The sequence below is a fragment of the Centroberyx gerrardi genome, chromosome 6 (assembly GCF_048128805.1).
Source record: "Centroberyx gerrardi isolate f3 chromosome 6, fCenGer3.hap1.cur.20231027, whole genome shotgun sequence".
Classification (NCBI taxonomy): domain Eukaryota; kingdom Metazoa; phylum Chordata; class Actinopteri; order Beryciformes; family Berycidae; genus Centroberyx; species Centroberyx gerrardi.
This window is the reverse complement of record NC_136002.1, coordinates 30,750,977-30,776,017: the sequence shown is the minus strand read 5'-3', so window position 1 is coordinate 30,776,017 and position 25,041 is coordinate 30,750,977. Positions and strand designations below refer to the sequence as shown.

Below are 25,041 nucleotides of genomic sequence, written 5' to 3'. Positions count from 1 at the left end.
GTCTGGTCCTCACTCTCACCTCCACTCATCTGTGTCCCGGGTAGTCCACTCAGAGGAATCCCGCTCCTGGCAGAAGACTGAGTGGAGGGGACAGCTATCAGCGTCTCTTTCTCACTGTCCGGACTGTCCTCTCTATCCGACTCCACGTCCTCCAAAACACAAACTGAGGCAAGAGAAATGAAAAAGTTCTCTCCATGCTCCACAGTCAGCTGCTCGGGGGAAAGAGGCGAGCAGGCAGGTCTGATTGTCTTTCTCTTCTTCTGCTTTCGCCTCTTTTCCCCCGCCACAGTCACCCAGTCTTTTACCATGCCGGCAGTCTCCAGGGGGAACAACCTCACCAGCCGCGCAGGACTCTGTTCCACTTGAGGCTGGGGAACAATCGTCTGTCTAAGAAGGGGAAGAAGAAAATGGAAGAGAAAAGGAAGGAAAAGGGAAAAAATGAAGAAAGGAAAGAAAAAAATGGGAATTTGGAGATATTTCTTACTTCTTGCATTTATGGAAGGAGATTTTGGAGCTTTTAAACATACGAAAATGTTGCAATTTGTATTGCATTGTTTTCTATTAGCTGTACGTGGAAGGTCGCGGGTTCGAATCCAGTCAGCGCCATTTTCCTTTTCAGTAATTTTTGTTAGCAATTGCTTGCTGATTTATAACATGATGTTGTGTCATTCGGTGTCATCTTAAGATTTATGTTGTCCTTGAGTACCCTGAAAAGCACTATAAAATAAATAAAATGCATAAATTAGTATTATTGTACTATTATTATTATTATTATTGTTATACTATTATTATTATACTATTATAATACTATTATTATTAGTATTATTATTATACTAACACTGATTAAAAAACCTTATTGACTTAAATGTTTGCTGTTTATATAAAAATTCATAAATCAATCAAATGTGTTAACTATTCTGTGCCAGTGTTTTTAAGTTGAACTCTCCCGACAAAGTACACATAAAAAAGAAACCAAGAAAATATTTACATTTCAAAATATTTACTTTTCTCAAAAATGCAATTGTAAGAACAGGAAATATATTAAATTCAAAATTTCAAAATGTAAAATATATCATTCAACTATTTACAACATTCAACACACAACTATGTACAACACAAAACACTCAAACTATTAACATTATTTAAGGAACCTCCTCCTCATTTCCTCCAACCACTCATCTTTGGAGACAGTCTCAGTTTGAGGGCAGAAGACTCTGCCCCTGTACTGACTATGCCGTGTCTCATTTGTGCGGAACTGGCCACACTTCTTGCAGGTGTTTGACTGCACAGTTCACCTGTATGGCCTCTTTGGGATGGTTCCAGGATCAGCGGCAGGGGCAACAGACAGCGGGGTGGTGCCCTGGACCACTGCTACTGGCTGTAGCATTGGTACTGCCTGCATCATTGGCTGGAACAGTGGGGCTGCTGGTAGGAGGATGTGTGGTGCCAACTGCAGGGAGGGTCCAGGCACTGGAGGTGTGGCAAACAGCTGCCTCTTCTCTTGGGTCTGATAGGGTGTAGCCCAACAGAAGTCTGCCTCTGCTTTGCCTGACCTGCTGTGCTCTCTGGCAGCTTATACTGGTGTTCTTCCCTCAGTTGCACAGGTTCTGCAGAGAGGGTCCTGGCCTCCAGGAGAGGCTCCTCAGCTTCAGGGAGGGGTGGAGGCAATGCAATGCCCTGGACCAGCACAGACAGCTCCTGCCTTTTCTGTCTGTTGTTGTGCCACTGAATGAGGGTGTTCTGGTTCGCCTCCACTAGCTGCAGTGTTGTTCCCTGCATCACCGTGCTATTCCCCAGCACAAGCTGCCTGATCTTGTGGTAGTCCTGGAGGATCAGAGACCATCTTGACAGGGCTCCCCTGCCTTTTTTGGGGGGGCTGGGGTGGATGGTGCAGAGCCTGATGAAGATGGTCTCCACCAGCCGGCAGCAGTCAGGCCACTGAGCAGGTGAGCTACTTGCTCCCAGCACACATCTGGTGGTGCTCTCCACACCAGGAGTGTGGGTGGGCTTCTTAGGTGTTCTGAAGCGGCCACTTAAGAGTCTTTTCTGGTGACGAGCAGCATATACACCCGCTCCTTGTCTCCCTTGTCCAAGGTCTGCCAAAGCGCAATGATTGTGCTGGCCTGCTGGTTGGTCAGACTCAGGGCTGTCTGACCCCGGAGCTCCACCAGGTGCTCAGCCAGCTTGTCCACGTGTTGGAATCCTGGCACGCTTCGGTCGTCAACAGCCTATACAAATGATGATGAGAATTGTTAACAAAAAATTACTATTGCAAAGCTCTCATTTTGTGTGTAATTATTGTCTACTGTTGATTTAATAAATATTTGTTGCTCTAATATGTGTAAAGAGTCTGAAAGTAAACATTTAAATAGATGTGTGTCCAACCCTGTATTAACTGGTTTAAAAAATGATCAGATAAAATGTAGAATGGCACTTACTATCTCTCTATCTTCATCTTCATCCCGACAAGCAGCTTCAGCCTCTGTAGAGGGACTTTGAGTGTCTGCTCTGGCAACGTCAGGTGCCAGGATGGAGGAGCCAGAGACCTGGTTAGAGGAGGTGGAGCGCAGAAGGGAGGTGCTGGAGATCAGGGTGGAGGAGCCAGAAGCCACACTGGCGGTCAGGGTGGAGGAGGCAGAGGTCTCTAGTGAGGAGCTTGGTGACTGAAGGGACCTCCGGGTCTAACACTGTGGGGTCCTCCATGAGGTCGCAGAACCCCTCGTCTTCCCCCCTGTCCTCCACATTGAGGTCTTCCATCAGCTGTGCTGTCTCATCCGAGTCAGGGTGCATCTCCTGCAGTGCCTGACCAGTCTGCCGGAACAGGTACTGAACTCCTATGAGCTCTCCTTAAAAATTGAGATGAAGGGAATAATAAAGTTCAAAAACAGAGACTAAGACTGTGGAAAAATTACTGCAGTGTTACGGATTGTAATAGGTCTTACCGGTGTAACGCGAAGGCGGAGAGAACGTGGGGACCACTTTCCTGCCAAACAGTTTCTCATAGTTCCTGTTTACGCTGTGAACCAGGTCTCCTGTGTAGGTGCGGAGTGATGACTGGCCTGATGGCAAGGAAGCAGTGGCCCAGTCCTGATTCCACCTGTTAAGCCCTTCCAGAAGATATATCTGGAAGTTCAGGCTGTTGGCACTGGTCCCTAAAAATAGATACAACGCTATTTAGGAAACACACAAATACATTGAATATTCCCTCTTAACATGTATGCAATATGCATAACTGACACAAACCTGGGATGAAGCGGTTCAGGTGTAGATGAAAGGACTCCAGAGAAGTGGAGCCTCTGGCACATCGGTAGGTCTTGAGAAGCACACCCCCTTTGGTTATGCTCCCCGTCTCTGCATACAGTGCTACACCAGGGGGGCCCTGGATGCACCTGACATGCTTCTTCTGGACCCGCAAGATGTGCTCCATCCTTTCCCTGTCGAGGAGAGGAACACCGAGGGAGTCGTTGCCACTGTTCCCCATGAGCTCTCTTAGCAGCTGCTCAATGAGGCAGACAGTGGCCTCCTCTCCATGGGTCCTCCTCCGGAAATGGAGAGCCAGTTCCTCCTTTGTCAGGTGTTTGTTGACTTCTCCATCTGACAGTGCAGGCAGGCCCTGGGACATAAGCAGCTCCCTTTTTGCCAGATGTCCAGCCTTATATGGAGATCTGGCCACCCGCTGAACCTGGTCTTCAGCTTGGTTTCCCCAGCCTCAATGCAGCACCCACAGTCGACATACATCACGACAGGGGGATCCACACCAGCCTTCTGGTATCTCTTGACCAGGTCAGCAGCCATCAGGTCCAGCCCAGGTCCCTCTTGAGATGTCAGCACACTGATCAGCACCTGACCCAGCTCATTGCCGACAGAGGTGAGCCAGAGTCCTGTTCCCTTGGCTGTCCCGGCCAGCTTCTTGGTGATCTGCAACACACATGATTTAGAAGCCCTCTGTGAATGTGTGTTACCCAACATGTTTCAGAACAGCAGCATAATTTAACCTTTTTGGCAGAATCTAACTTTAAGACTGATCCAAATCTCGAGGTTATCCTGGCCTTGATGTCATCCAGCCTTGTCAGGATGTCCTGGCTGTAAACAGTGAGGGGCCACTTCCAGCTTGGCACCACTGCAGGTTCTGGGGGTTCCTGGAAGGTGATGGGTAGCAGACTGGGGCGGTTCAGGACGTCTACACATTCTGTGGTGTAACGGGCCAGGCGCTGCAGCCACTCCTCGCTGTGGTTCTCTTTCAGCTGTTTAACAACCCGTGTGGGGCTGTTGCCCAGGCTTCGCTCACGCAGCAGTCGAATAACCCGGATGTCACAGGCATACCTTGGTCACAGCAAGACAATAAATATTTAAAAATATTTTACTAAAAGTACATATGAAGATCAGATTGCAAATGCATGTTCAAAGAGAGCTTACTCACTTTTGCGTGAGGATGACCCTGAACTCAGACCGGTGGGCCAGATCCAGCTGTTGCAGGACAGTCTGACTCCAGGACACATGGGTGGCTCTACACTTGGTGCAGGTGAGGGTTTCTGTCACCATATTGTAGAACCTGTCTATGTCCAGAACCTGCCGTGCCCTCTTGTGCAGACCTGCCTCTCTCAATTGATGCTGTCCACAGGAAGGATTGGGACAGACCGCCTTCACCTTCCACAGCTTGTAGGGCATCCAGAGCAGGAGAGGATGGGGAAAAAACCTGTCTGGTGCTGGAGGCTGATGGCACAGGAGGCCTGGTGGAGGTGGGTAATACCAGAGCTGCAGGTTGTCACGCAGCTGTGGCTTACCACTGGCCCCTACTTTGAAGAGGGTGGTCGCGATCCATTTACGGTCCTCTGGTGGCAAAGTCTCCGGACTTGAGGTGGCCGACTCTGCCCCAGCGCTCCCTGCTCCGGTCCAGTGGCTGCAGACCGCTTAAGACAACGAAGAAAAGAAGTACAACAGGATTTGTACAGCAGATATTAATTAATGAAGACAGAGATAATATACAACATATATACAAATAGCTCTGTTTATTTTTTTTTAAAATTGCTGCTGCTTTATTTGATTGGTGTTACCTTCTGAGTGTGAAATCCACACATGCACTTCTGCACCCCTTCCAGCAAGGTAGTCTGACCACGGGACTGCATCGGACATTTCTCAATCTGTAATAGTTTTTGCACATCATCAGCAGACTGTTTGTATGTGCGATTAACTTAACAGTAATAGCCCATTCTGACACAGGACAGAGACTCTTTAGTGCAGCTTTTCTTTTTATTATTACAGTTTTTTACGATTGCTAGCAACCTTTTATCAGTTCTGTAGTCACATTTTCATAACTCTTAACACAGTTAGCACAACATCGGTCTGTTGCGGGCCATACCATTAACACATTTCTTGTTCCTTTGACACAAAATGCATTCACTGAACACATTTTAAAAACTCTTGAATTTCTTTTACACACAAGCTCAACCAAGACCAAAACTATGGATTTTTACTGCCAAATTTACAAATGCTTTCACACTGTATGTCAGAACAGATAACCTCATGTTCTAAACCTAACTTATAGGCTAAAGTTGAAGTGAACAGCAGTTCACATTGTACATTGAAACATGTACATTTTTATTGCTAGTGAGAAACAGCTGATTGAAGTTATGCAAATAGACCAATCACAGCTGAACACTGCCAGGGGTGGATAAGGCACGCCAAAAGATACTTCCCAAAGTGCATAGCCAGAGAAAATATAAGGAGTGATGTGGACGAGAACATGTGGCCAAATGCAGAAGACCGGGTAGATTAGAAAAGGACTGTGTATTTTTCTTTTTTTTTCTTCTGTGCCTTTTTCTGTTTGTATATTTTATTTTTACACCACTGTAACCAGCAGCTATACTGCAGATTTTTGTTGATCTCTTGCAGTAATTTCCTATAGCAAATAAAGCCTTTACTGCAGCAATTCTGTCACTTATTCCTTTTTCATATACTGTACATTCTATAAAGTAAAGATGAGTCATTCACTTCTGATATAGAATGTTTGCAAAACATTTACTACACTCAACAAAAGAAAAATGTAGAGTGACTTCAAAAGTAACTGCAGTGCGAAAAACAATTGATTATCAATATACTGTCTATTGTATAAGGGTAGAACTGACACATGTAAAGTAATGCATTTTCTGTAATACCATCTGCTGTTAGTATTTTGTATGTCATTGTGCTGTGATTGACTAAATGTTCCTGTTGGAAGAAAACATGTGCTAGAGTTTTGAAAGAATTATTTGATTTTGAGACATGTTTGCAGTGTTTTGGTAGAGTTAGTGTATTTTGACAAAGTATTCTTGCATTTTGAAAATTAGTGTTGGTGTTTAGTTTACAATATGTGATTTTGAGCATAAAATTAACTGTTTTGCCAACTGTGTGTTGTAGGTGAGTTGGTGTGTGAAGAGTTTAGAAAAAGTATTATAAGTATTGAAAAACGCTTGCTAGCGATCGTAAAAAACTGTAAAAGCACAATCTCATTCACAAATTATTTCTGAACTGCTTTTCATTGATGTATTTATATAGATTAGACTAATATATAGACATATTTCTTGCACATTATATAATGCTTGTGTTGAGTTTCTGTAATATTCCTTATGGAAAGCTTTGTGCAGGCAGACAGTAAGCACTGTTAGATGCCTAGCTGAAATCTGATTTCGTATTTATTAATATGTATTTTGTCAAGTAAACCCTCATACCCTTTGATACAGCCTTTTTACATCTTATGTCAACGTGTTGACCAGCCTTAACTACAGTGGGAGTCCTGAGTAAAATTAAATAAAACTGAATCATAACCCTTAATCTGTTCACTCAAGTTTTGATATACGGTTACACATGAGTTATTGTGCAGTCATGCACATGAGACATTTTGGTACTGGTACAGCAGAAAATCAGAAAAATACTGTAGTACTGAGGTACATGAGACAAACTCATGTAAACTTACAGTTAACCACTTCAATTCAATTCCAACTCTAACTTAAACTGTAACTGTAACTTTATTGCAAGTTTATTGACTGTTCATCAGAAACAATATTGCCAAAGCAGTAGGCTATATAAAATGTCAGTGAAACGACAGTTTATACATTCAAACTATATTGAGCTGATAAATTATTTGGTATCAAAACATGTATTATACAGTAGAACATGAACACCAATAACTAACGTAAAACAGCTCCAAAGTTGAGAACATGCTATACAACTATTGCAATACAAATCATTCAAAAGCGAGTAAAGGGGAGTTTTTGTTATCTTTTCCCATCAAGCTGAAATCTCTCCAGATCTTGAGACAATGCAAACAAAAGATGCATCTCATGTATTTCAAGCTGTGCTTCCTAGCAGTCTTTTGCATGAAATCACTTAGTGTTTTCTTTTTAAGCGTGCTGTAACTTCCTGCAACACATAGGGAAAACTGTCATCAGGCAAACAACAGGGGTTTCTCTCTGGGGAGAGGGAGGAGCGTAACCAAGGAAACATACACCTTCAGTACTGCCACTCCCCTTTGACTTTTACCACACCTACACAGCTTCAGCTCCACCGACAATACTCACACTCACCATAGCTGTGCATGAAACCTATAAGATTCTAGTGGAAGGAACCGCTGCGCCATTCATAGTCACTTCCAAGACTTGCGTATAATGACAAACGCCACACAAGATGGAGTCCCGCCCAACACAGGGACGGGTGCGAGGGAAGACACAGTGGGGCCAAATGAAGGGCAAGAGGCGGAGGTGAACAGTCTGGGTTGGCTCCTCAGAAAAGAGGGCTCAGAGACAAGTCCTGCACCGATGGATACCAATGTGTCAGTATCCAGGTAATGGTTTGACATTTTTCTATAATATCTACAGTCGGTTAAAAAAAATCAGCTTTAGTGGGGAAAGACTTGTGTTTCAGTTGCCTCTCGCAGGTTATTCACAGCATTATTTACTATTAACGGATGTAGATCGAGTGCTGGAGCTGTGGAGTCAAAATTCAGTCTGGTTCCTCTGTGTTGTTAAACCACAAAAGAAAAATGTGTGTTTTACCGTTTGGGGCTGAAAAGTATCAGGTTACCAGGGTGACAGGTTTCAGGTAAACAAGTGTCAGTCTGATGTTGTATTTGTCTTTTGGTCTAGTGTTGTATTTATGTGCCCTGTGTTTTATGTGTGCTAAATGTATGCGTCCCACTGCTAAGTTATTGAACTTGAACTTGAACTCAGCTTGCAGAAAAAACACCTTTATTATACGCAAGCTGGTGCTGCAGGGTCTTTTACCAAGACACCCATATACTAATAACACTGTATTAACTTAATGTTCATTTGTTTATTGTAAACATTACTGCATGCGTCTGCTTCATCTTATTGATTTCTAATCAACTAGCGCCACCTTGTGGCACACACAACTTACTACTTGGTTACTGCAGACAAACACTTGGCTAACTGAGGTTAGAAACATAGAGGAGCCTGCCACGCGGGAGGCCCAGGTTTGATTCCCGGCCAATGCAACAAACTTTTCAACCTCCAGATTATTAAACCAGGAGCCGACTGGAGGACAGACTGGCATCAGCGCTGCTGCAGATACCAAGGGAAACTGTCACTGATACAACACTTTAACGTCTTCATTCTTCAGAGGCTCTCCAAAAGTGCTGTGATGATTTGCTTGCTAGTTGGTCAGTGAATGGCTTTCCAACTGTGAGTTTCTTCACACATTCCAAAAGGAAGAACAAGGAACAACACCAGAAAGAACAATTCCTGCCTTTAGAACAATTCTGTGATAAGTACAAGTTAGCAAATGTAAAAAGAAACCTATTTTTCTGTTGTTGTTGTAGTAGTGACAATTTCCCATGACATTTGCAGCAGCACTGTCAGTCTCTCCTAAAGTCGGCTCCTGGTTTGATAATCTGGAGGTTGAAAAAGTTTATTGCATTGGCCAGGAATCGAACCCGGGCCTCCCGCGCGCCACAGCAGCCGCCTAATCGTCTGTTCTATGCGAGTCGCTCGCCCTATCACAGCCCTGGAATGTTGGAGAATTTTGGACCTGGAGCCAATCGGCGCCCCGAAATGTTGGACAATGTTGGAGAATGTTGGACGCTGAGCCAATCGTTGCCGGTGAATGTTGGAGGGCCCCTCTCCAATATTCAGCGGCAACTATCGCCATCGCAAGGTGGAAAGAAGAACTACAAAGTGCCCTCCTCATCATCGGACGTCGCTTTTATTTCGTTTTTGCCAGATTAGGTGAGTGGTTTTATTTTTCGAGTGATTTCAAGAGTGCTCCGTCCTTAATTCTAGATTGCTTGATAAGTACAGTTAGCTAGCTATATTTACTGTAAATTACGTCGATCACAAAAAGTGATTTTTCTTTCTGATGATCAACGTGTTAGCTTGATAAGTAACGTTACAGTTAGCTAGCTATATTTACTGTAAATTACATCGATCACAAAAAGTGATTTTTCTTTCTGATGATCAACGTGTTAGCTTGATAAGTACAGTTAGCTAGCTGTATTTACTGTAAATTACATTTGTTCCTTTAGCAGATGCTACGATTGCATTTTTAAGTAGTAGATCACAAAAAGTGCTATTTCTTTCTTATGATCAACGTGTTAGCTATTGACTGTGCCAGTGTTTTTAAGTTGTCAGGGAAGTGAGAATGCGAAAAGATCAAATTGTCTGAAATCAGCTGGTTCTAGCAATTAATGCCCTTAGACTGAGACCTCCTCCCTAACTTTGAAAAGCAGTTTATTTTGTAATTTCATGAGGTGTGATGAAACATGATTGAGTATACAAACATGATGGAAATAGATGTATTTTTACTCAGGATTTTATTTGAACATATAAAAATACACCTATGTGTTGTAGTAAGTAAGTCACATCATAAACTATCTTTGTCTGTTATGTGTATTTTAAAAATTGGCTACTAATGCTTCAATGATACAAAACATTCATAATTAAATTCATGTACTTAAAGGAAATGTCATCCAAGTCGCACAAGGCCATGTCAGAGTCAGAGTGGATGTCTCGCCTGAGAAAATTTGCCAGCACCGGCGTCTGGCCTGCAAATGAGGGCAACAGACCAGCTCCTCGGCAGAAGAAGTGGCACGAGCTGTATCAAAGGGTATGAGGGTTTACTTGACAAAATACGCATTAATAAATACGAAATCAGATTTCAGTTCATACACCAATGAAAAGCAGTTCAGAAATAATTTGTGTATTAGATTGTGCTTTTAATAATAAAAAGAAAAGCTGCACTAAAGAGTCCCTGTCCTAAATTAATCGCACATACAAACAGTCTGCTGATGATGTGCAAAAACTATTACAGATTGAGAAATGTCCGATGCAGTCCCGTGGTCAGACTACCTTGCTGGAAGGGGTGCAGAAGTGCACGTGTGGATTTCACACTCAGAAGGTAACACCAATCAAATAAAGAAGCAGCAATTTAAAAAAAAATAAACAGAGCTATTTGTATATATGTTGTATATTATCTCTGTCTTCATTAATTAATATCTGCTGTACAAATCCTGTTGTACTTCTTTTCTTCGTTGTCTTAAGCAGTCTGCAGCCACTGGACCGGAGCAGGGAGCGCTCGGCCTCAGGTGTCAGCCACCTCAAGTCCTGCACCAAGGACTGCATTGAATTTATCGATGGTAAATGGAAAATTAATATGCTGATTATTTAGATTAAGTTCCAAACATTCAAATTTATTTAAATACAAGTATCCCAACACAATATTATTACAATACATTTACGTCCTTTCAGTGCCTTACACTGAATTTCTGCCTTTTCATGTCTTTCGTTGTCTTCTTCAGTTTACCAAGCCAAGATTTGGTGGCTCTCACATTCTTGCTTCCAAGCCAAATCTCAGTGTGGCAAGGAAAGTATCCCAGGTAAATAAAAATGAAGTAACAACGGTTTTAATTGATAAAATTAATACATGTTAACTCCAGTAACTCACGGTGAATGCTTTTACAGACACAAGACCCTGTCACTCCAGCCCCAGTCACCAACCCCAATGCAGCAGTGGCCAGTTCCTCTCCATCATGCACCACTGTCTCAGTAAGTAAAAGCATTACCCATATTTTATTCAGTAAAGCCCCCCCACACACACACACACATAAAGAAGAACAAACTAATTGGAAAATTATGCTGGAAAGCCGTATTTCAATGTAGCAAATAGAGCTCTTGTATGAAATGAGATATCAAGAGTTAAAATTGATTATGTTTACAAAAACAATATAATCCGCTGCATGATTGTACAGACACAAGACCCTCCAGCTCCAGCCTCTGTGACCAGTTTGGGTGCAGTTGTGGCCAGTCCCCCAGTGCCATGCGCTACTGTCTCAGTAAGTAATTTTATATTCAATTGTACACTATACAGTATCAGCAGTTTAATCTTGTATGTCTTTTTGTCAATGGAAAGTATGTTAATGTTGTGTTATTTCTGTCTTTGTCTGTGGAGACTGCTCCCTCAAGGATGCTCACTATGCAAGCTCCATCGCCAGTTCAACTTCCCCGTTTGTGGTCGGAGACTTTGCCACCAGAGGACCGTAAATGGATCGCGACCACCCTCTTCAAAGTAGGGGCCAGTGGTAAGCCACAGCTGCGTGACAACCTGCAGCTCTGGTATTACCCACCTCCACCAGGCCTCCTGTGCCATCAGCCTCCAGCACCAGACAGGTTTTTTTCCCATCCTCTCCTGCTCTGGATGCCCTACAAGCTGTGGAAGGTGAAGGCGGTCTGTCCCAATCCTTCCTGTGGACAGCATCAGTTGACAGGGGCAGGTCTGCACAAGAGGGCACGGCAGGTTCTGGACATAGACAGGTTCTACAATATGGTGACAGAAACCCTCACCTGCACCAAGTGTAGAGCCACCCATGTGTCCTGGAGTCAGACTGTCCTGCAACAGCTGGATCTGGCCCACCGGTCTGAGTTCAGGGTCATCCTCACGCAAAAGTGAGTAAGCTCTCTTTGAACATGCATTTGCAATCTGATCTTCATATGTACTTTTTGTAAAATATTTTTAAATATTTATTGTCTTGCTGTGACCAAGGTATGCCTGTGACATCCGGGTTATTCGACTGCTGCGTGAGCGAAGCCTGGGCAACAGCCCCACACGGGTTGTTAAACAGCTGAAAGAGAACCACAGCGAGGAGTGGCTGCAGTGCCTGGCCCGTTACACCACAGAATGTGTAGACGTCCTGAACCGCCCCAGTCTGCTACCCATCACCTTCCAGGAACCCCCAGAACCTGCAGTGGTGCCAAGCTGGAAGTGGCTCCTCACTGTTTACAGCCAGGACATCCTGACAAGGCTGGATGACATCAAGGCCAGGATAACCTCGACATTTGGATCAGTCTTAAAGTTAGATTCTACCAAAAAGGTTAGAGGAAGTCTTGTTTAAATTATGCTGCTTATGTTGGGTAACACACATTCACAGAGGGCTTCTAAATCATGTGTGTTGCAGATCACCAAGAAGCTGGCCGGGACAGCCAAGGGAACAGGACTCTGGCTCACCTCTGTCGGCAATGAGCTGGGTCAGGTGCTGATCAGTGTGCTGACATCTCAAGAGGGACCTGGGCTGGACCTGATGGCTGCTGACCTGGTCAAGAGATACCAGAAGGCTGGTGTGGATCCCCCTGTCGTGATGTATGTCGACTGTGGGTGCTGCATTGAGGCTGGGGAAACCAAGCTGAAGACCAGGTTCAGCGGGTGGCCAGATCTCCATATAAGGCTGGACATCTGGCAAAAAGGGAGCTGCTTATGTCCCAGGGTCTGCCTGCACTGTCAGATGGAGAAGTCAACAAACACCTGACAAAGGAGGAGCTGGCTCTCCATTGCCAGAGGAGGACCCATGGAGAGGAGGCCACTGTCTGCCTCATTGAGCAGCTGCTAAGAGAGCTCATGGGGAACAGTGGCAACGACTCCCTCGGTGTTCCTCTCCTCGACAGGGAAAGGATGGAGCACATCTTGCGGGTCCAGAAGAAGAATGTCAGGTGCATCCAGGACCCCCCTGGTGTAGCACTGTATGCAGAGACGGGGAGCATAACCAAAGGGGGTGTGCTTCTCAAGACCTACAGATGTGCCAGAGGCTCCACTTCTCTGGAGTCCTTTCATCTACACCTGAACCGCTTCATCCCAGGTTTGTGTCAGTTATGCATATTGCATACATGTTAAGAGGGAATATTCAATGTATTTGTGTGTTTCCTAAATAGTGTTGTATCTATTTTTAGGGACCAGTGCCAACAGCCTGAACTTCCAGATATATCTTCTGGAAGGGCTTAACAGGTGGAATCAGGACCGGGCCACTGCTTCCTTGCCATCACGCCAGTCATCACTCCGCACCTACACAGGAGACCTGGTTCACAGCGTAAACAGGAACTATGAGAAACTGTTTGGCAGGAAAGTGGTCCCCACGTTCTCTCCGCCTTCGCGTTACACCGGTAAGACCTATTACAATCCGTAACACTGCAGTCATTTTTCCACAGTCTTAGTCTCTGTTTTTGAACTTTATTATTCCCTTCATCTCAATTTTTAAGGAGAGCTCATAGGAGTTCAGTACCTGTTCCGGCAGACTGGTCAGGCACTGCAGGAGATGCACCCTGACTCGGATGAGACAGCACAGCTACTGGAAGACCTCAATGTGGAGGACAGGGGGGAGGATGAGGGGTTCTGCGACCTCATGGAGGACCCCACAGTGTTAGACCCGGAGGTCCTTCAGTCACCAGGCTCCTCACTAGAGACCTCTGCCCCCTCCACCCTGACCGCCAGTGTGGCTTCTGGCTCCTCCATCCTGGCACCTGACGTTGCCAGAGCAGACACTCCCTCTACAGAGGCTGAAGCTGCTTGTCGGGATGAAGATGAAGATAGAGAGATAGTAAGTGCCATTCTACATTTTATCTGATCATTTTTTAAACCAGTTAATACAGGGTTGGACACACATCTATTTAAATGTTTACTTTCAGACTCTTTACACATATTAGAGCAACAAATATTTATTAAATCAACAGTAGACAATAATTACACACAAAATGAGAGCTTTGCAATAGTAATTTTTTGTTAACAGTTCTCATCATCATCATCAGTTGGCACCACACATCCTCCTACCAGCAGCCCCAATGTTCCAGCCAATGATGCAGGCAGTACCAATGCTACAGCCAGTAGCAGTGGTCCAGGGCACCACTCTGCTGTCTGTCGCCCCTGCCGCTGATCCTGGAACCATCCCAAAGAGGCCATACAGGCGAACTGTGCAGTCAAACACCTGCAAGAAGTGTGGCCAGTTCCGCACAAATGAGACAGGGCATAGTCAGTACAGGGGCAGAGTCTTCTGCCCTCAAACTGAGACTGTCTCCAAAGATGAGTGGTTGGAGGAAATGAGGAGGTTCCTTAAATAATGTTAATAGTTTGAGTGTTTTGTGTTGTACATAGTTGTGTGTTGAATGTTGTAAATAGTTGAATGATATATTTTACATTTTGAAAATTTGAATTTAATATATTTCCTGTTGTTACAATTGCGTTTTTGAGAAAAATAAATATTTTGAAATGTCAATATTTTCTTGGTTTCTTTTTAATGTGTACTTTGTCAGGAGAGTTCAACTTAAAAACACTGGCACAGAATAGTTAACACATTTGATTGATTTATTAATTTTTATATAAACAGCAAACATTTAAGTGAATAAGGTTTTTTAATCAGTGTTAGTATAATAATACAAATAATAATAGTATTATAATAGTATAATAATAATAATAGTATAATAATAATAATAGTATAATAATAATAATAATAATAATAATAATAATAGTATAATAATACGAATTTATGCATTTTATTTATATAGTGCTTTTCAGGGTACTCAAGGACAACATAAATCTTAAGATGACACCGAATGACAGAACATCATGTTATAAATCAGAGTAAAAGCAATTGCTAAAAAGAAATTACTGAAAAGGAAAATGGCGCTGACTGGATTCGAACCCGCGATCTTCCACGTACAGCTAATAGAAAACAATGCAATACAAAATGCAACATTTTCGTATGTTTAAAAGCTCCAAAATCTCCTTCCATAAATGCAAGAAGTAAGAAATATCTCCAAATTCCCATTTTTTCTTTTTTCATTTTTTCCCTTTTCCTTCCTTTTCTCTTCCCTTTTCTTCTTCCCCCTTCTCCCCCTCTTCTTCCCCTTCTTAGACAGACGATTGTTCCCCAGCCTGAACGCAGCGCTTTAGACCGCTCGGCCATCCTGACTGCATTTACCACATTGTCAGACAGATTTAAACGGGCATTCAGTAACGTATTAGCGAATTTATTTATATTATTATCGATTATTTGATCGATTGTGTGCGCGCGCGCATGTACACGCAGTACGTGAGAGAAGCACAGGCCAACATCTCCACCAGTAATATTTGTCTATGTCACGTCATAGTTATGTCTTCTTTTTCAGATACATTATCCACCATCCAAAACCCACTGTCTAAGTGCAACTCAGATATAAAAATCATCCGACAAAAACACTTGTAAAGGCTGTTGGATTTATTGTATGATTATATATGATACACATTACCCCACTTGTTAAGTACAAATATCTAAAATTTAATAAAGTAACAACACTGCTTGTAGGTTGGGTGATGCAGTCAGAAACTGTAGTACAATAGTATAGCCAAATGATTACAAGTTCAAGACCATGGAATATTTCTGAATTACAATTAATATTCCTGTTGTGATTTAATGTTTTTGCATTAATAGAAAATGAATTCGTACTAATAACTGACTTCATGTGACATAATCCAGTGGGTTTCAGTATTGTGCGATCATGACTCAACAGTTTGCAGGTTTTTGTTCCAGTAGCTGATTTTATTCATTCACACACCTTGAGCCATGGAGGAGGAAACAATTAGTGGAAATCAGCTGCTGTAGTGTTTGACTGGCAGAAAAACCTACATGCTACTGAGCTGCAATGACATACAACTGACAGTCACTGACATAACAAATTCACCCAGCTTTTCAAATATATTCCTATTACAACTAACCGTACATTGTTGTTTTGAACATGAGAGGAGGGTGCACCGTTCCTGGAGATACTGCAATACCAGGTCGATGCGTGGAGTGGACGGAGCAAGCCCCTATTCCATCTCCCTATTCCAAAAATCAATTTAATATATGGTCCCCGGGTAGGGGACGTATCAGATATTAAACTGATAAGAACAGATACTACACTTGATCTTAGCCAAAAGGCCGAGAAGCGATACCGTTAAACTGACAGAGGCAAAGGAGTCGTTATCGGCGATATCACTCTGACTGACGGGTTTGGACCGAAATTATGACTTTAAGACCATTCAAGAAACAATGAACAAAAGTACGCTAACCTTAAACGTGTCAAATGCGATATAACCTCAGGAAAATATGTTATTTATAAGAAACGAGGGGCTCGCGAATGCAGCTTCTAGGCTCTTCCTGGTCACGTGGTGCGTTCTAGTCCAATAGGAAACAGAAACATCGGAGGAATCGAAAAACCATTTACAGCTACGTTAGCAGGAAATGTGCGTATATTTTGTACTAATCTGAATGATAAAGATGCAACGTAACTGTGTATCTGAACAGAACAGTCTGCTGGCGAAGAAAATATATATTTTCCGTACGATCCAATAACTCACTTCACAAAAACAAATGGAGCTCTAGCAGTATCTAGTGGAGAATCAAGCTAACTGCAGTGTGGTTTGCTTGTTGCACAATTAACCAAGTCTGGACGAAATTTCAACATGTAACTGCAGAAACGTGCTCTCAATAAAATAGACATATCAATGAATTGGCAGTGTATTGTAAACAGCTTGCACGAGGAAATGAATACCAGCACAATAGTTCATCTTACTCAGGCAGGAAGGTGTGAATTGCACAATACGATGCATACTTCACGGTCTACAAACTCCATGGAAAAAATCAAAAGGGCATGGAGGTCAATCCAGCTACTGACCTCCTGTACTGTTAGGTAAGCGTTATCTTTCTCTGCCACCCGGAGAGAGAGAGACTTCTTCAGTTCTAATTAGTGCTTGTCTTATTTAACTCTTTGTTTTAAGTCCAGTGGATTTTGTTTCTATTTTTGGGGATATCAAGTGTTTCGGTTTCCACTTGTTAACCAACGAGATGGGAGCTAGCATAGCATATACTGAGCTATTCAGAGCAGGAGGCTGCGAAAATAAACGTTAGCTAATATAAAACAGTAAATTCGGACAATAATCATGTTATAAACGTTAAACAGTCCAAATGAAATCCTCTTATCTAAGTAACGTTAGTAAAATAACTTACCAAAAGATGTGTTCACTTGTTCACCTTTGGTAGGAATAATCCAATAACTGACCGGCAGTCTGTTTCACCAGCTAAAAGTTTGGTCGTACATTAGCATCTCCACTGAACGTTAACGTTAGCCTACATTTAAACTAGTTATTTTGACACTAAAGTGTCTTTGTTTAGTTGCATCGTTTAGTTTCGTTGCTTAATCGTAACTAGCGATGTGCAAGGTGTCAAGACTACAAATTATTTTGAGAGGAGGTTGTACCCAATTCAGTGGTCGGTCTGTCCACGGACCACTGGTTACTACGGTTACTACCACTAGGGGCGCTGAAGCTCGTGGTCGGTTATGGTCCGGACCAGTTGTTCAGTTCAGCGGTCTGGGATGAAGATGGTCTGCGGTTGGAGTGGTCTTGTGGTCCTAATCGACCTCACACCGGTGCATGGCGGCCACGACAGTAGGTGAGTCACTTGCATTTCATGTGGTATTTTGAAGACAGTATTGAACGGACTGGTCGTTGGGGTTGCGAAATAAACATAACGTTATTTATGATAGTGTTGGCAACTTGGGGAAATGATTCAGTGCCGCACACTCTTTACTCCGATGCAGTTTTTAGCAGCGACCAGCAGCTCTATAGCTCGCTCTGTCGGTCGGTCGGTTGGTTGGTCCACAAAAATGTTTCCATGCGTGTATGCATGCGCGTACGTGGTGGCAGCTATTGCGAATTCGCGCTTGTTTTAGTACAGTTGGCTAAATGTATTTTTCTGAACAACTGACTTTACCGACTAGACCTGCACTCATCAACCCAGGTGTGCGTTCACTCTTGCCATTGCGAAAATTAACGTTTAGGTTAAGTTAACACTGAATATGCTTGCTAATGCTAGTTAGCATTAACGTTAGCTACAACATCAGCAAGTTATCACGACGCAGCTGCGTCTGCGAGAGGGACGGACCGGGGGGAGGAGCTGCTGGCTCGGTGAAATGCTGCATGTCACTTTCTGACTCTTGTAAATAAATAAAAACAAATACAACAGATCTGTCTTATCTAAAAACTTATTTTTTTTTTTTTTGCCTTATAGTTGAAAGTTGGCTGCAGGTAAACCACTTGATTTCATGTGGTGTATGTATATTTTGAACAGTGTTTGGGCCATTCTTTATATTTAAGGCAATGTCAGTATACCAATAATAAAACCAAGTTGTACTATTATTTAGCGGTCAATACTGCTTTTACAACGCTGGAGGACTTATATAAAATAGAAGACAGCAATTGCAGATACTTACTAAAAAACAGAGACCATATCAACAGAGTCCATTTACAGTATTCTGTGCGCTTCAGCGATGATGAAGTTGGTAAGCAAAATTACCATAGCTGTTCATCTTTGTTAAAATTATGGCAAATTTCTGTGCCACAGCAGTCTGTATTCTTGGCTTAATGTGTTTATTTTTTCACATTAGTTTTCATTTTTCCCACAGACACTTTTTCCATACCATGTCACTGCCAGCTGAAGCTGTCGACCTGAAGCCACTGGCACTGTCCAAAGTGCAAATCCACCATACAGAGGAAGCACTCATTCGAAAATCATCTTTAAAAAAACACGGTAAGATCATTAAAATATAACCCAGATTTTTTCCCTTCAGTTATCAGTATGTTCCACGGTTGTTTACATAGAGTGGCCTATGTAAAACACAACATTTTAAAGTGAATTGATAAACTACTAGGCTATATCTATTGCCCATACCTTTTTTGTTTTAACATAGGCTCCTCTTATGTCTTGACAGTTGCTTAGGCTGTCTATTTTTGGAAAGTGCCCAACACTTGTAAATGATTTTTCTAATTAATTCTTTATTTCATTTAGTTCTATATTGGTTCTAATCTGTTAAATGCAAAGTACAAAAAAAGTACTATTTACAATTTTTAGCTGAACTCCACTTGCAGTGGGTTGTAACACTATATCCCACTACAGATGTTTAGGCTACTTGTTTTTACTCTAAAATACAATGTTTTTCATGGTGGCTGTGATCCTAATGGTTGTTAAATTATGATCTTGGTCCAAGAATGAGAAAATATTATTTTAGCAGATAGTTCCGTTTTCACCCAGGTTAATGTCTTAATTTATGCGACAGCGAGAGGAAAAAAACAGGATATACCTAGCTAATTTAACATCACCAAACATAAACAAGTATGCTATCTGGTACAATTAAGTAGTTGTAGTTTGTCATACTACATCCACAGACAAGCCTATACATCTAGTTAGATGTTAAATACCTGCGTTTTTAGAACTATAAAAACTTGACCTGATAAATGAAAACAGACAGTTTCAAATACCTCCATTAGTGCTGGAACAACGGGCTGTTGTGTTGTTGGTACCCAAGTGTGAAATGGCCACTACATTCATACAGTGAGCACCATCAAAACTCTATTGAAACTAATTCCACACATTTGATTAACCTGCCTTTAGAAAAATACTGTGATGAGGATAAGTACAAGTTATTTCATCCATCATATCTGTTGGATCTCTGCTGTGATATAGCTCGCTCCTCTTTGTTGTAAAAATGTGACTTTTATTATTTATGTCAACTACAGTTAAGCCAGGTAGTGCCAGATACCTGTCCATGTTGTTTTAACTACCGTTCACTGAAGGATATTGATGAATACATGACTGACTGCCCTTTTAAATATGGCAATGACAAACATGAGGTCAGGATGGCCGAGCGGTCTAAGGCGCTGCGTTCAGGTCGCAGTCTCCCCTGGAGGCGTGGGTTCGAATCCCACTTCTGACAGCAATAGTTTTGCACTGGAGGTGGAACCAGGCAAGTAGCTGTGAGACATGATTAGGTGGTAAACTGTGATAATACCCATTAGTGACTGTGTACAGTCTCCCATACTACATCCACAGACGGTGTACAGTCACCAATGGGTAAAACATGGAATTGAGTAAATCACAAAACAAGGTAGAGTCCACTTGACTTGACTGTAGGGTGATATGATTAGATGTGAAATAGCATTCGGTTATGCAGACCTCAGCTTTTGGAGAATGAGCACATTAAAGTGTTGTATCAGTGACAGTTTCCCTTGACATCTGTAGCAGCACTGACGCCAGTCTCTGCTCCAGTCGACTCCTGGTTTGATAATCTGGAGGTTGAAAAAGTTTATTGCATTGGCCGGGAATCGAACCCGGGCCTCCCGCGTGGCAGGCGAGAATTCTACCACTGAACCACCAATGCAAGTTCTGTGGGTGAACTGAACCCTCACAGCCTGACTGACAGGCAACTGACATGTTTCAAGTGGGGTCCAGGTGTAACCTGAAGAGATGTGTCTTCAGTCTCCGGTGCTTCTCTACGTTTTGGCTAAGATCAAGTTTAAGTGAAGGTCTCACACGATCACTTCAGGTGGCGACGGCGACATCGGCTACTAAGCAGTCGGCTGTGTCCGGACTGAAGAATACGCTGCGTTTTTCTTGGATGAGTGTGGAGGAACAGATGAAGGACCGTGTCAGTTTTCTGCCTACAACAGAATACGTCGGAGAGGTTTTATGATGTGTCGTTCTTTACAGTGTCTAAGGAGGAGGAGGTGAAAGGACTAGCCGTTAAGCTAGCTCACACCGCTTTGAAGTATTTCAGTGTTGAAGCCTTGTGTCGGAACGGTCATCGTATAGTCACTGTACACATGTATAACCCATGGATAACCGAGGAGACCCTAAGATATTTCCTGGGCAGATACACCACAGTGCTGCCGGGGATGAAGGAGATTCGGGACACCCTGGGGATTTGAACCGGTAAACGGCAGTTTCGAGTGCAACTAAAAGAAGACGCTGATGGATATCACGGCGGCATAAAAAAGGAAACAAAACAATTGTACCCAATTAGCCATATTCCAAAAATGTCCATGACAAGAATATCTCCATCCCTTGTTTTCCTGACAAATCTACTGAACAAAATATACTAAGCTAAACTATGCAGCAGTGCCTGCGAAAATATATCCCACTAATTAGGCACAATTATTTTGTTTTCTTTTTTATGGTGGAAGCTAAATATCTTGTCATGGATATTTTGAAATATAGCTGATGCTCTTATCCAGAATGACTTGCAATGAGTGCAACACATACAACAAACAACTCACAGTAATGTTTAACTACAGTTTATCATGTCATACTCTCCAAGTTGTTCTGTTATGGGTTTATATCAGATCAAGAAAGGAGTTTAGTCTGTAGCTGATAACTCAAAAGCTGGTCAGCTGAGTGTTTGTGTGTGTTCATGTTAAACTGAGTGGTATTCCCCTTTAATTACAGAAAGAATAATAATTCTGGGGGTGTGTCCAGTCTGTTGACATCGAGAGAGGGTAAGCAGGAACCTTTTGCTTCATACATTTATGTTATAGGATAATTAAGTATTAGCAACACCATCATGTCCCCTTTTTAAATAGTTTTTAACTTCTTCAGCTTTGCTTCAGTGCAGCCATGAAACAGAAAATGCGCCCTGCTTGGACACATTTAGTTGATTTGCTGGTAGAGCTAAGTTAGCTTGTCAGCCAGTCTGTAGCTAGTACAAAAATAACTCCCAGCCTGCCAGTGTTGGCTATGAATAACACTGGTAGTGGAAGTTTATTGCCTTTGCAGCTGTTAAATTCTAACATTTCCCTAACATTGTCAGGTGATTTTTATATTTGAGACTACTTAGACAGTGGGCTTCATTAATGTTACTGACTGCCCCTTTAAGTCTGTCTGATAGTTAGGCACATGAAGTCAGGATGGCCGAGCGGTCTAAGGCGCTGCGTTCAGGTCGCAGTCTCCCCTGGAGGCGTGGGTTCGAATCCCACTTCTGACAGCAACAGTTTTGCACTGGATCTGTGTGATGTGTAGCTGTGGGAAATGATACGGTGGTAAACTGTGATCATCAGAGGGTGAACAGTCACCAATGGGTAAAACATGGAATTGAGTTTATCAGAAATCTACAAGATATAGTGGACGTGACTGTAGAGTGTTATTAGATGTGAAACAGCATTCAGTTGTGTGAAAACGGTTCTGGTATTCAGACCTCATCTTACAGGTATTGTAGAAGTGACAGTTTCCCTTGACATCTGTAGCAGCACTGACGCCAGTCTATCCTCCAATCGACTCCTGGTTTGATAATCTGGAGGTTGAAAAAGTTGTTGCATTGGCCGGGAATCGAACCCGGGCCTCCCGCGTGGCAGGCGAGAATTCTACCACTGAACCACCAATGCAAGTTCTGTGTGCAAGCTGGACCCTCACTGCCTGACTGACAGGCAACTAACGTGTGGAAATGAGCAGATTTCATAGGTTTGTAGGTTTTCCTAGCCTGGTTCCAGACTCCTGAATCGTGTCCCGCCAGCTTTCCAGATTTTGTCAAGTGATTCAGAGAGTCTGGTGTTTCCCTCATCAACTAAAGTTTGGACCATTTGTGCAACGATTTTTCAACAGCATTTTGGCAGAATACATTTGTGGGTAGTATTAGGAAAGGTCGTGGAATGGGTAATGCCAGTGATTCTCAGATGTGTGCCATTGTAACTCAGTCGCATGTAGGTTTTCATGTCAATCAAACACTACACTAGTTACTAATTATTTCCCCCTGTCTGGTTCAAGGTGCATTAATGAATGAAATCAGAAATCAGATGCTGTAGTGTTTGGTTGGATCAAAAACCTGCAAACTGTTGAGTCATGATCTCACATGACTGAAACCAGGGGTTGACAATGAGCAAAAATTTCCACTGACTCTCAGGGCCTTTCCAAATTCACTGGCCCTGCCATTAAAGCCACTGGCCCTGAAATAATTTGTTGTTTCGGCATTATTTTAACATTAAATTTATTTTCTCCTCATGTAAGGGTTCTTATCACTGTGTATGTGTGTTCAATGATGGTTAGAACTATTGTAAACTCTAAAAAAATATAGACCAAAATAATAATATGGGCATAAATAAGTAACTGTTGTATAACTATTTTGGGGAGATGTATTTAGCCTAGTAGATAATTAGGATTAAGTCAACTGATTCCCTGTTCACTAGAAGTCTGGTGCTATGTAACATTAGCCTAAAAAATCGCTAGGTGGCAACTGTTTACCAAGCTAACATTAGCCACTGACAGGGTAACATTATCTTGGGCTCACCGGTGTGTGGCAACTCTGCAAGGAAAGCTACGTTTTTGCTACAGCATCACCCTCCGTTTGGCTAGCTCGCTACAAACTTTGTATTCAACCTTACTGTCACAACTTTTCCATCTTGACTCACTTGTTAACGTATGCGGGCATGGATCTGCATAGTTTACAGTAGACTTGGGCGTTTTCTTTATCACAGCCGAGCCACGGCCACCACTCTAACCAATGAGGTAAGAAGGCTCTTTTCCTCTTTTTCTCATAGTCGTCTGCACCCTATTTTTTTTCTTCAGGTGTTTTTTGTTTAGATGCTTTTATGCCTGGCGTTTGACCAGGAGCAGGGGGTTTTAAAAACATGGCAGCACTAAATTACAAAATTAACTTATTATGTAACTGACTGCCCCTTTAAGTCTGTCTGACATTAGAGTCAGTTAAGTCAGGATGGCCGAGCGGTTTAAGGCGCTGCGTTCAGGTGGCAGTCTCCCCTGGAGGCGTGTGTTTGAATCCCACTTCTGACAGCAACAGTTTTGCACTGGATCTATGTGATGTACAGATGGAATGGAAATCCATTCACTGTCCAACCGGCAAGCAAAAGTTTAATCACAACACTTTTGGAGAGCCTCTGAAGAAGGAAGACATTAAGGTGCTCTATCAGTGACAGTTTCCCTTGGTATCTGGAGCAGCAGTGACGCCAGTCTACCCTCCAGTCGTCTCCGGGTTTAATAATCTGGAGGTTGAAAAGTTTATTGCATTGGCCGGGAATCGAACCTGGGCCTCCCGCGTGGCAGGCGAGAATTCTACCACTGAACCACCAATGCAAGTTCTGTGGGCAAGCTGAACCCTCACAGCCTGACTGACAGGCAACGGACATGTGGAAATGAACAGATTTCAATTTAGGCTTGTAGGTTTTCCACTTTTGACTGAAAAAAATAAAATATTTCTATTCGACGAGTAGAAGTGTAAGAAGATCATTACATGATGGTTAATTCAAATGGGGTCCAGGTGTAACCTGAAGAGATGTGTATTCAGTCTCCAGCAACAGAGCGGGGGAGCTCGTTCCACCATTGTGGTGCCAGGGATGAGAAGAGTCGTGACTGGGATGAGCGACTTCTGAGTCCACGTAGCGATGGAGGAGAAAGGCGACCTGCAAGAGTGGAGGAGCCGAGCGAACGAGTCAGAGTTTGGAACCTGACCAGTGATTATAGATACAGAGAGGCAGTCTGATGTACTGCCCTGTAGGCGAGTACCAGTGTCTTAAATTTGATGTGAGCAGACATGGGAAGCCAGTGAAGTGACTGGAAGAGGGGAGTGACGTGAAAGAATTTTGGTTGGTTGAACACAAGACGGGCTGCAGCGTTCTGAAGGCGCTGTAAAGATCTGATGGCAGAGGGTCGCCCGGCCAGAGGGGCGTTGCAGTAGTCAAGGCGGGAGATGACAGGAGCCTGGACCAGGAGTTGTGCCGCTTCCCTTGTAAGGAATGGGCATATTTTGTGGATGTTGTAGAGGGAGAACCTACAGGAGCGGGTTGTCTCTGCAGTGTAGGCAGAGCACGTTCAGCTTGCCCACAGAGCTTGCATTGGTGGTTCAGTGGTAGAATTCTCGCCTGCCACGCGGGGGCCAGCCGCGGATAGCTGTAACAGGGCGGTTTAGCTAAACAACTCTCGGCTCCCGCGCGGGAGGC

The 25,041-nt window shown here is 43.1% G+C and overlaps 1 protein-coding gene and 5 non-coding genes across 6 annotated transcripts in view; 2 read left to right on the top strand and 4 right to left on the bottom strand.

The window, feature by feature from the left end:
* LOC139916884 (mth938 domain-containing protein) overlaps window positions 1-25,041 on the bottom strand; it is a 144,958-nt gene that overhangs the window by 67,583 nt on the left and 52,334 nt on the right. The window lies entirely within an intron of this gene.
* On the bottom strand, window positions 16,026-16,216 carry LOC139922057 (U2 spliceosomal RNA). The gene has a single exon (XR_013504954.1). It is a non-coding gene; the product is annotated as a U2 spliceosomal RNA (small nuclear RNA).
* Window positions 19,954-20,036, top strand: trnal-cag (transfer RNA leucine (anticodon CAG)). The gene has a single exon. It is a non-coding gene; the product is annotated as a tRNA-Leu (tRNA).
* Window positions 20,410-20,480, bottom strand: trnag-gcc (transfer RNA glycine (anticodon GCC)). Its single transcript has one exon. It is a non-coding gene; the product is annotated as a tRNA-Gly (tRNA).
* trnal-cag (transfer RNA leucine (anticodon CAG)) lies at window positions 21,997-22,079 on the top strand. The gene has a single exon. It is a non-coding gene; the product is annotated as a tRNA-Leu (tRNA).
* trnag-gcc (transfer RNA glycine (anticodon GCC)) lies at window positions 22,406-22,476 on the bottom strand. Its single transcript has one exon. It is a non-coding gene; the product is annotated as a tRNA-Gly (tRNA).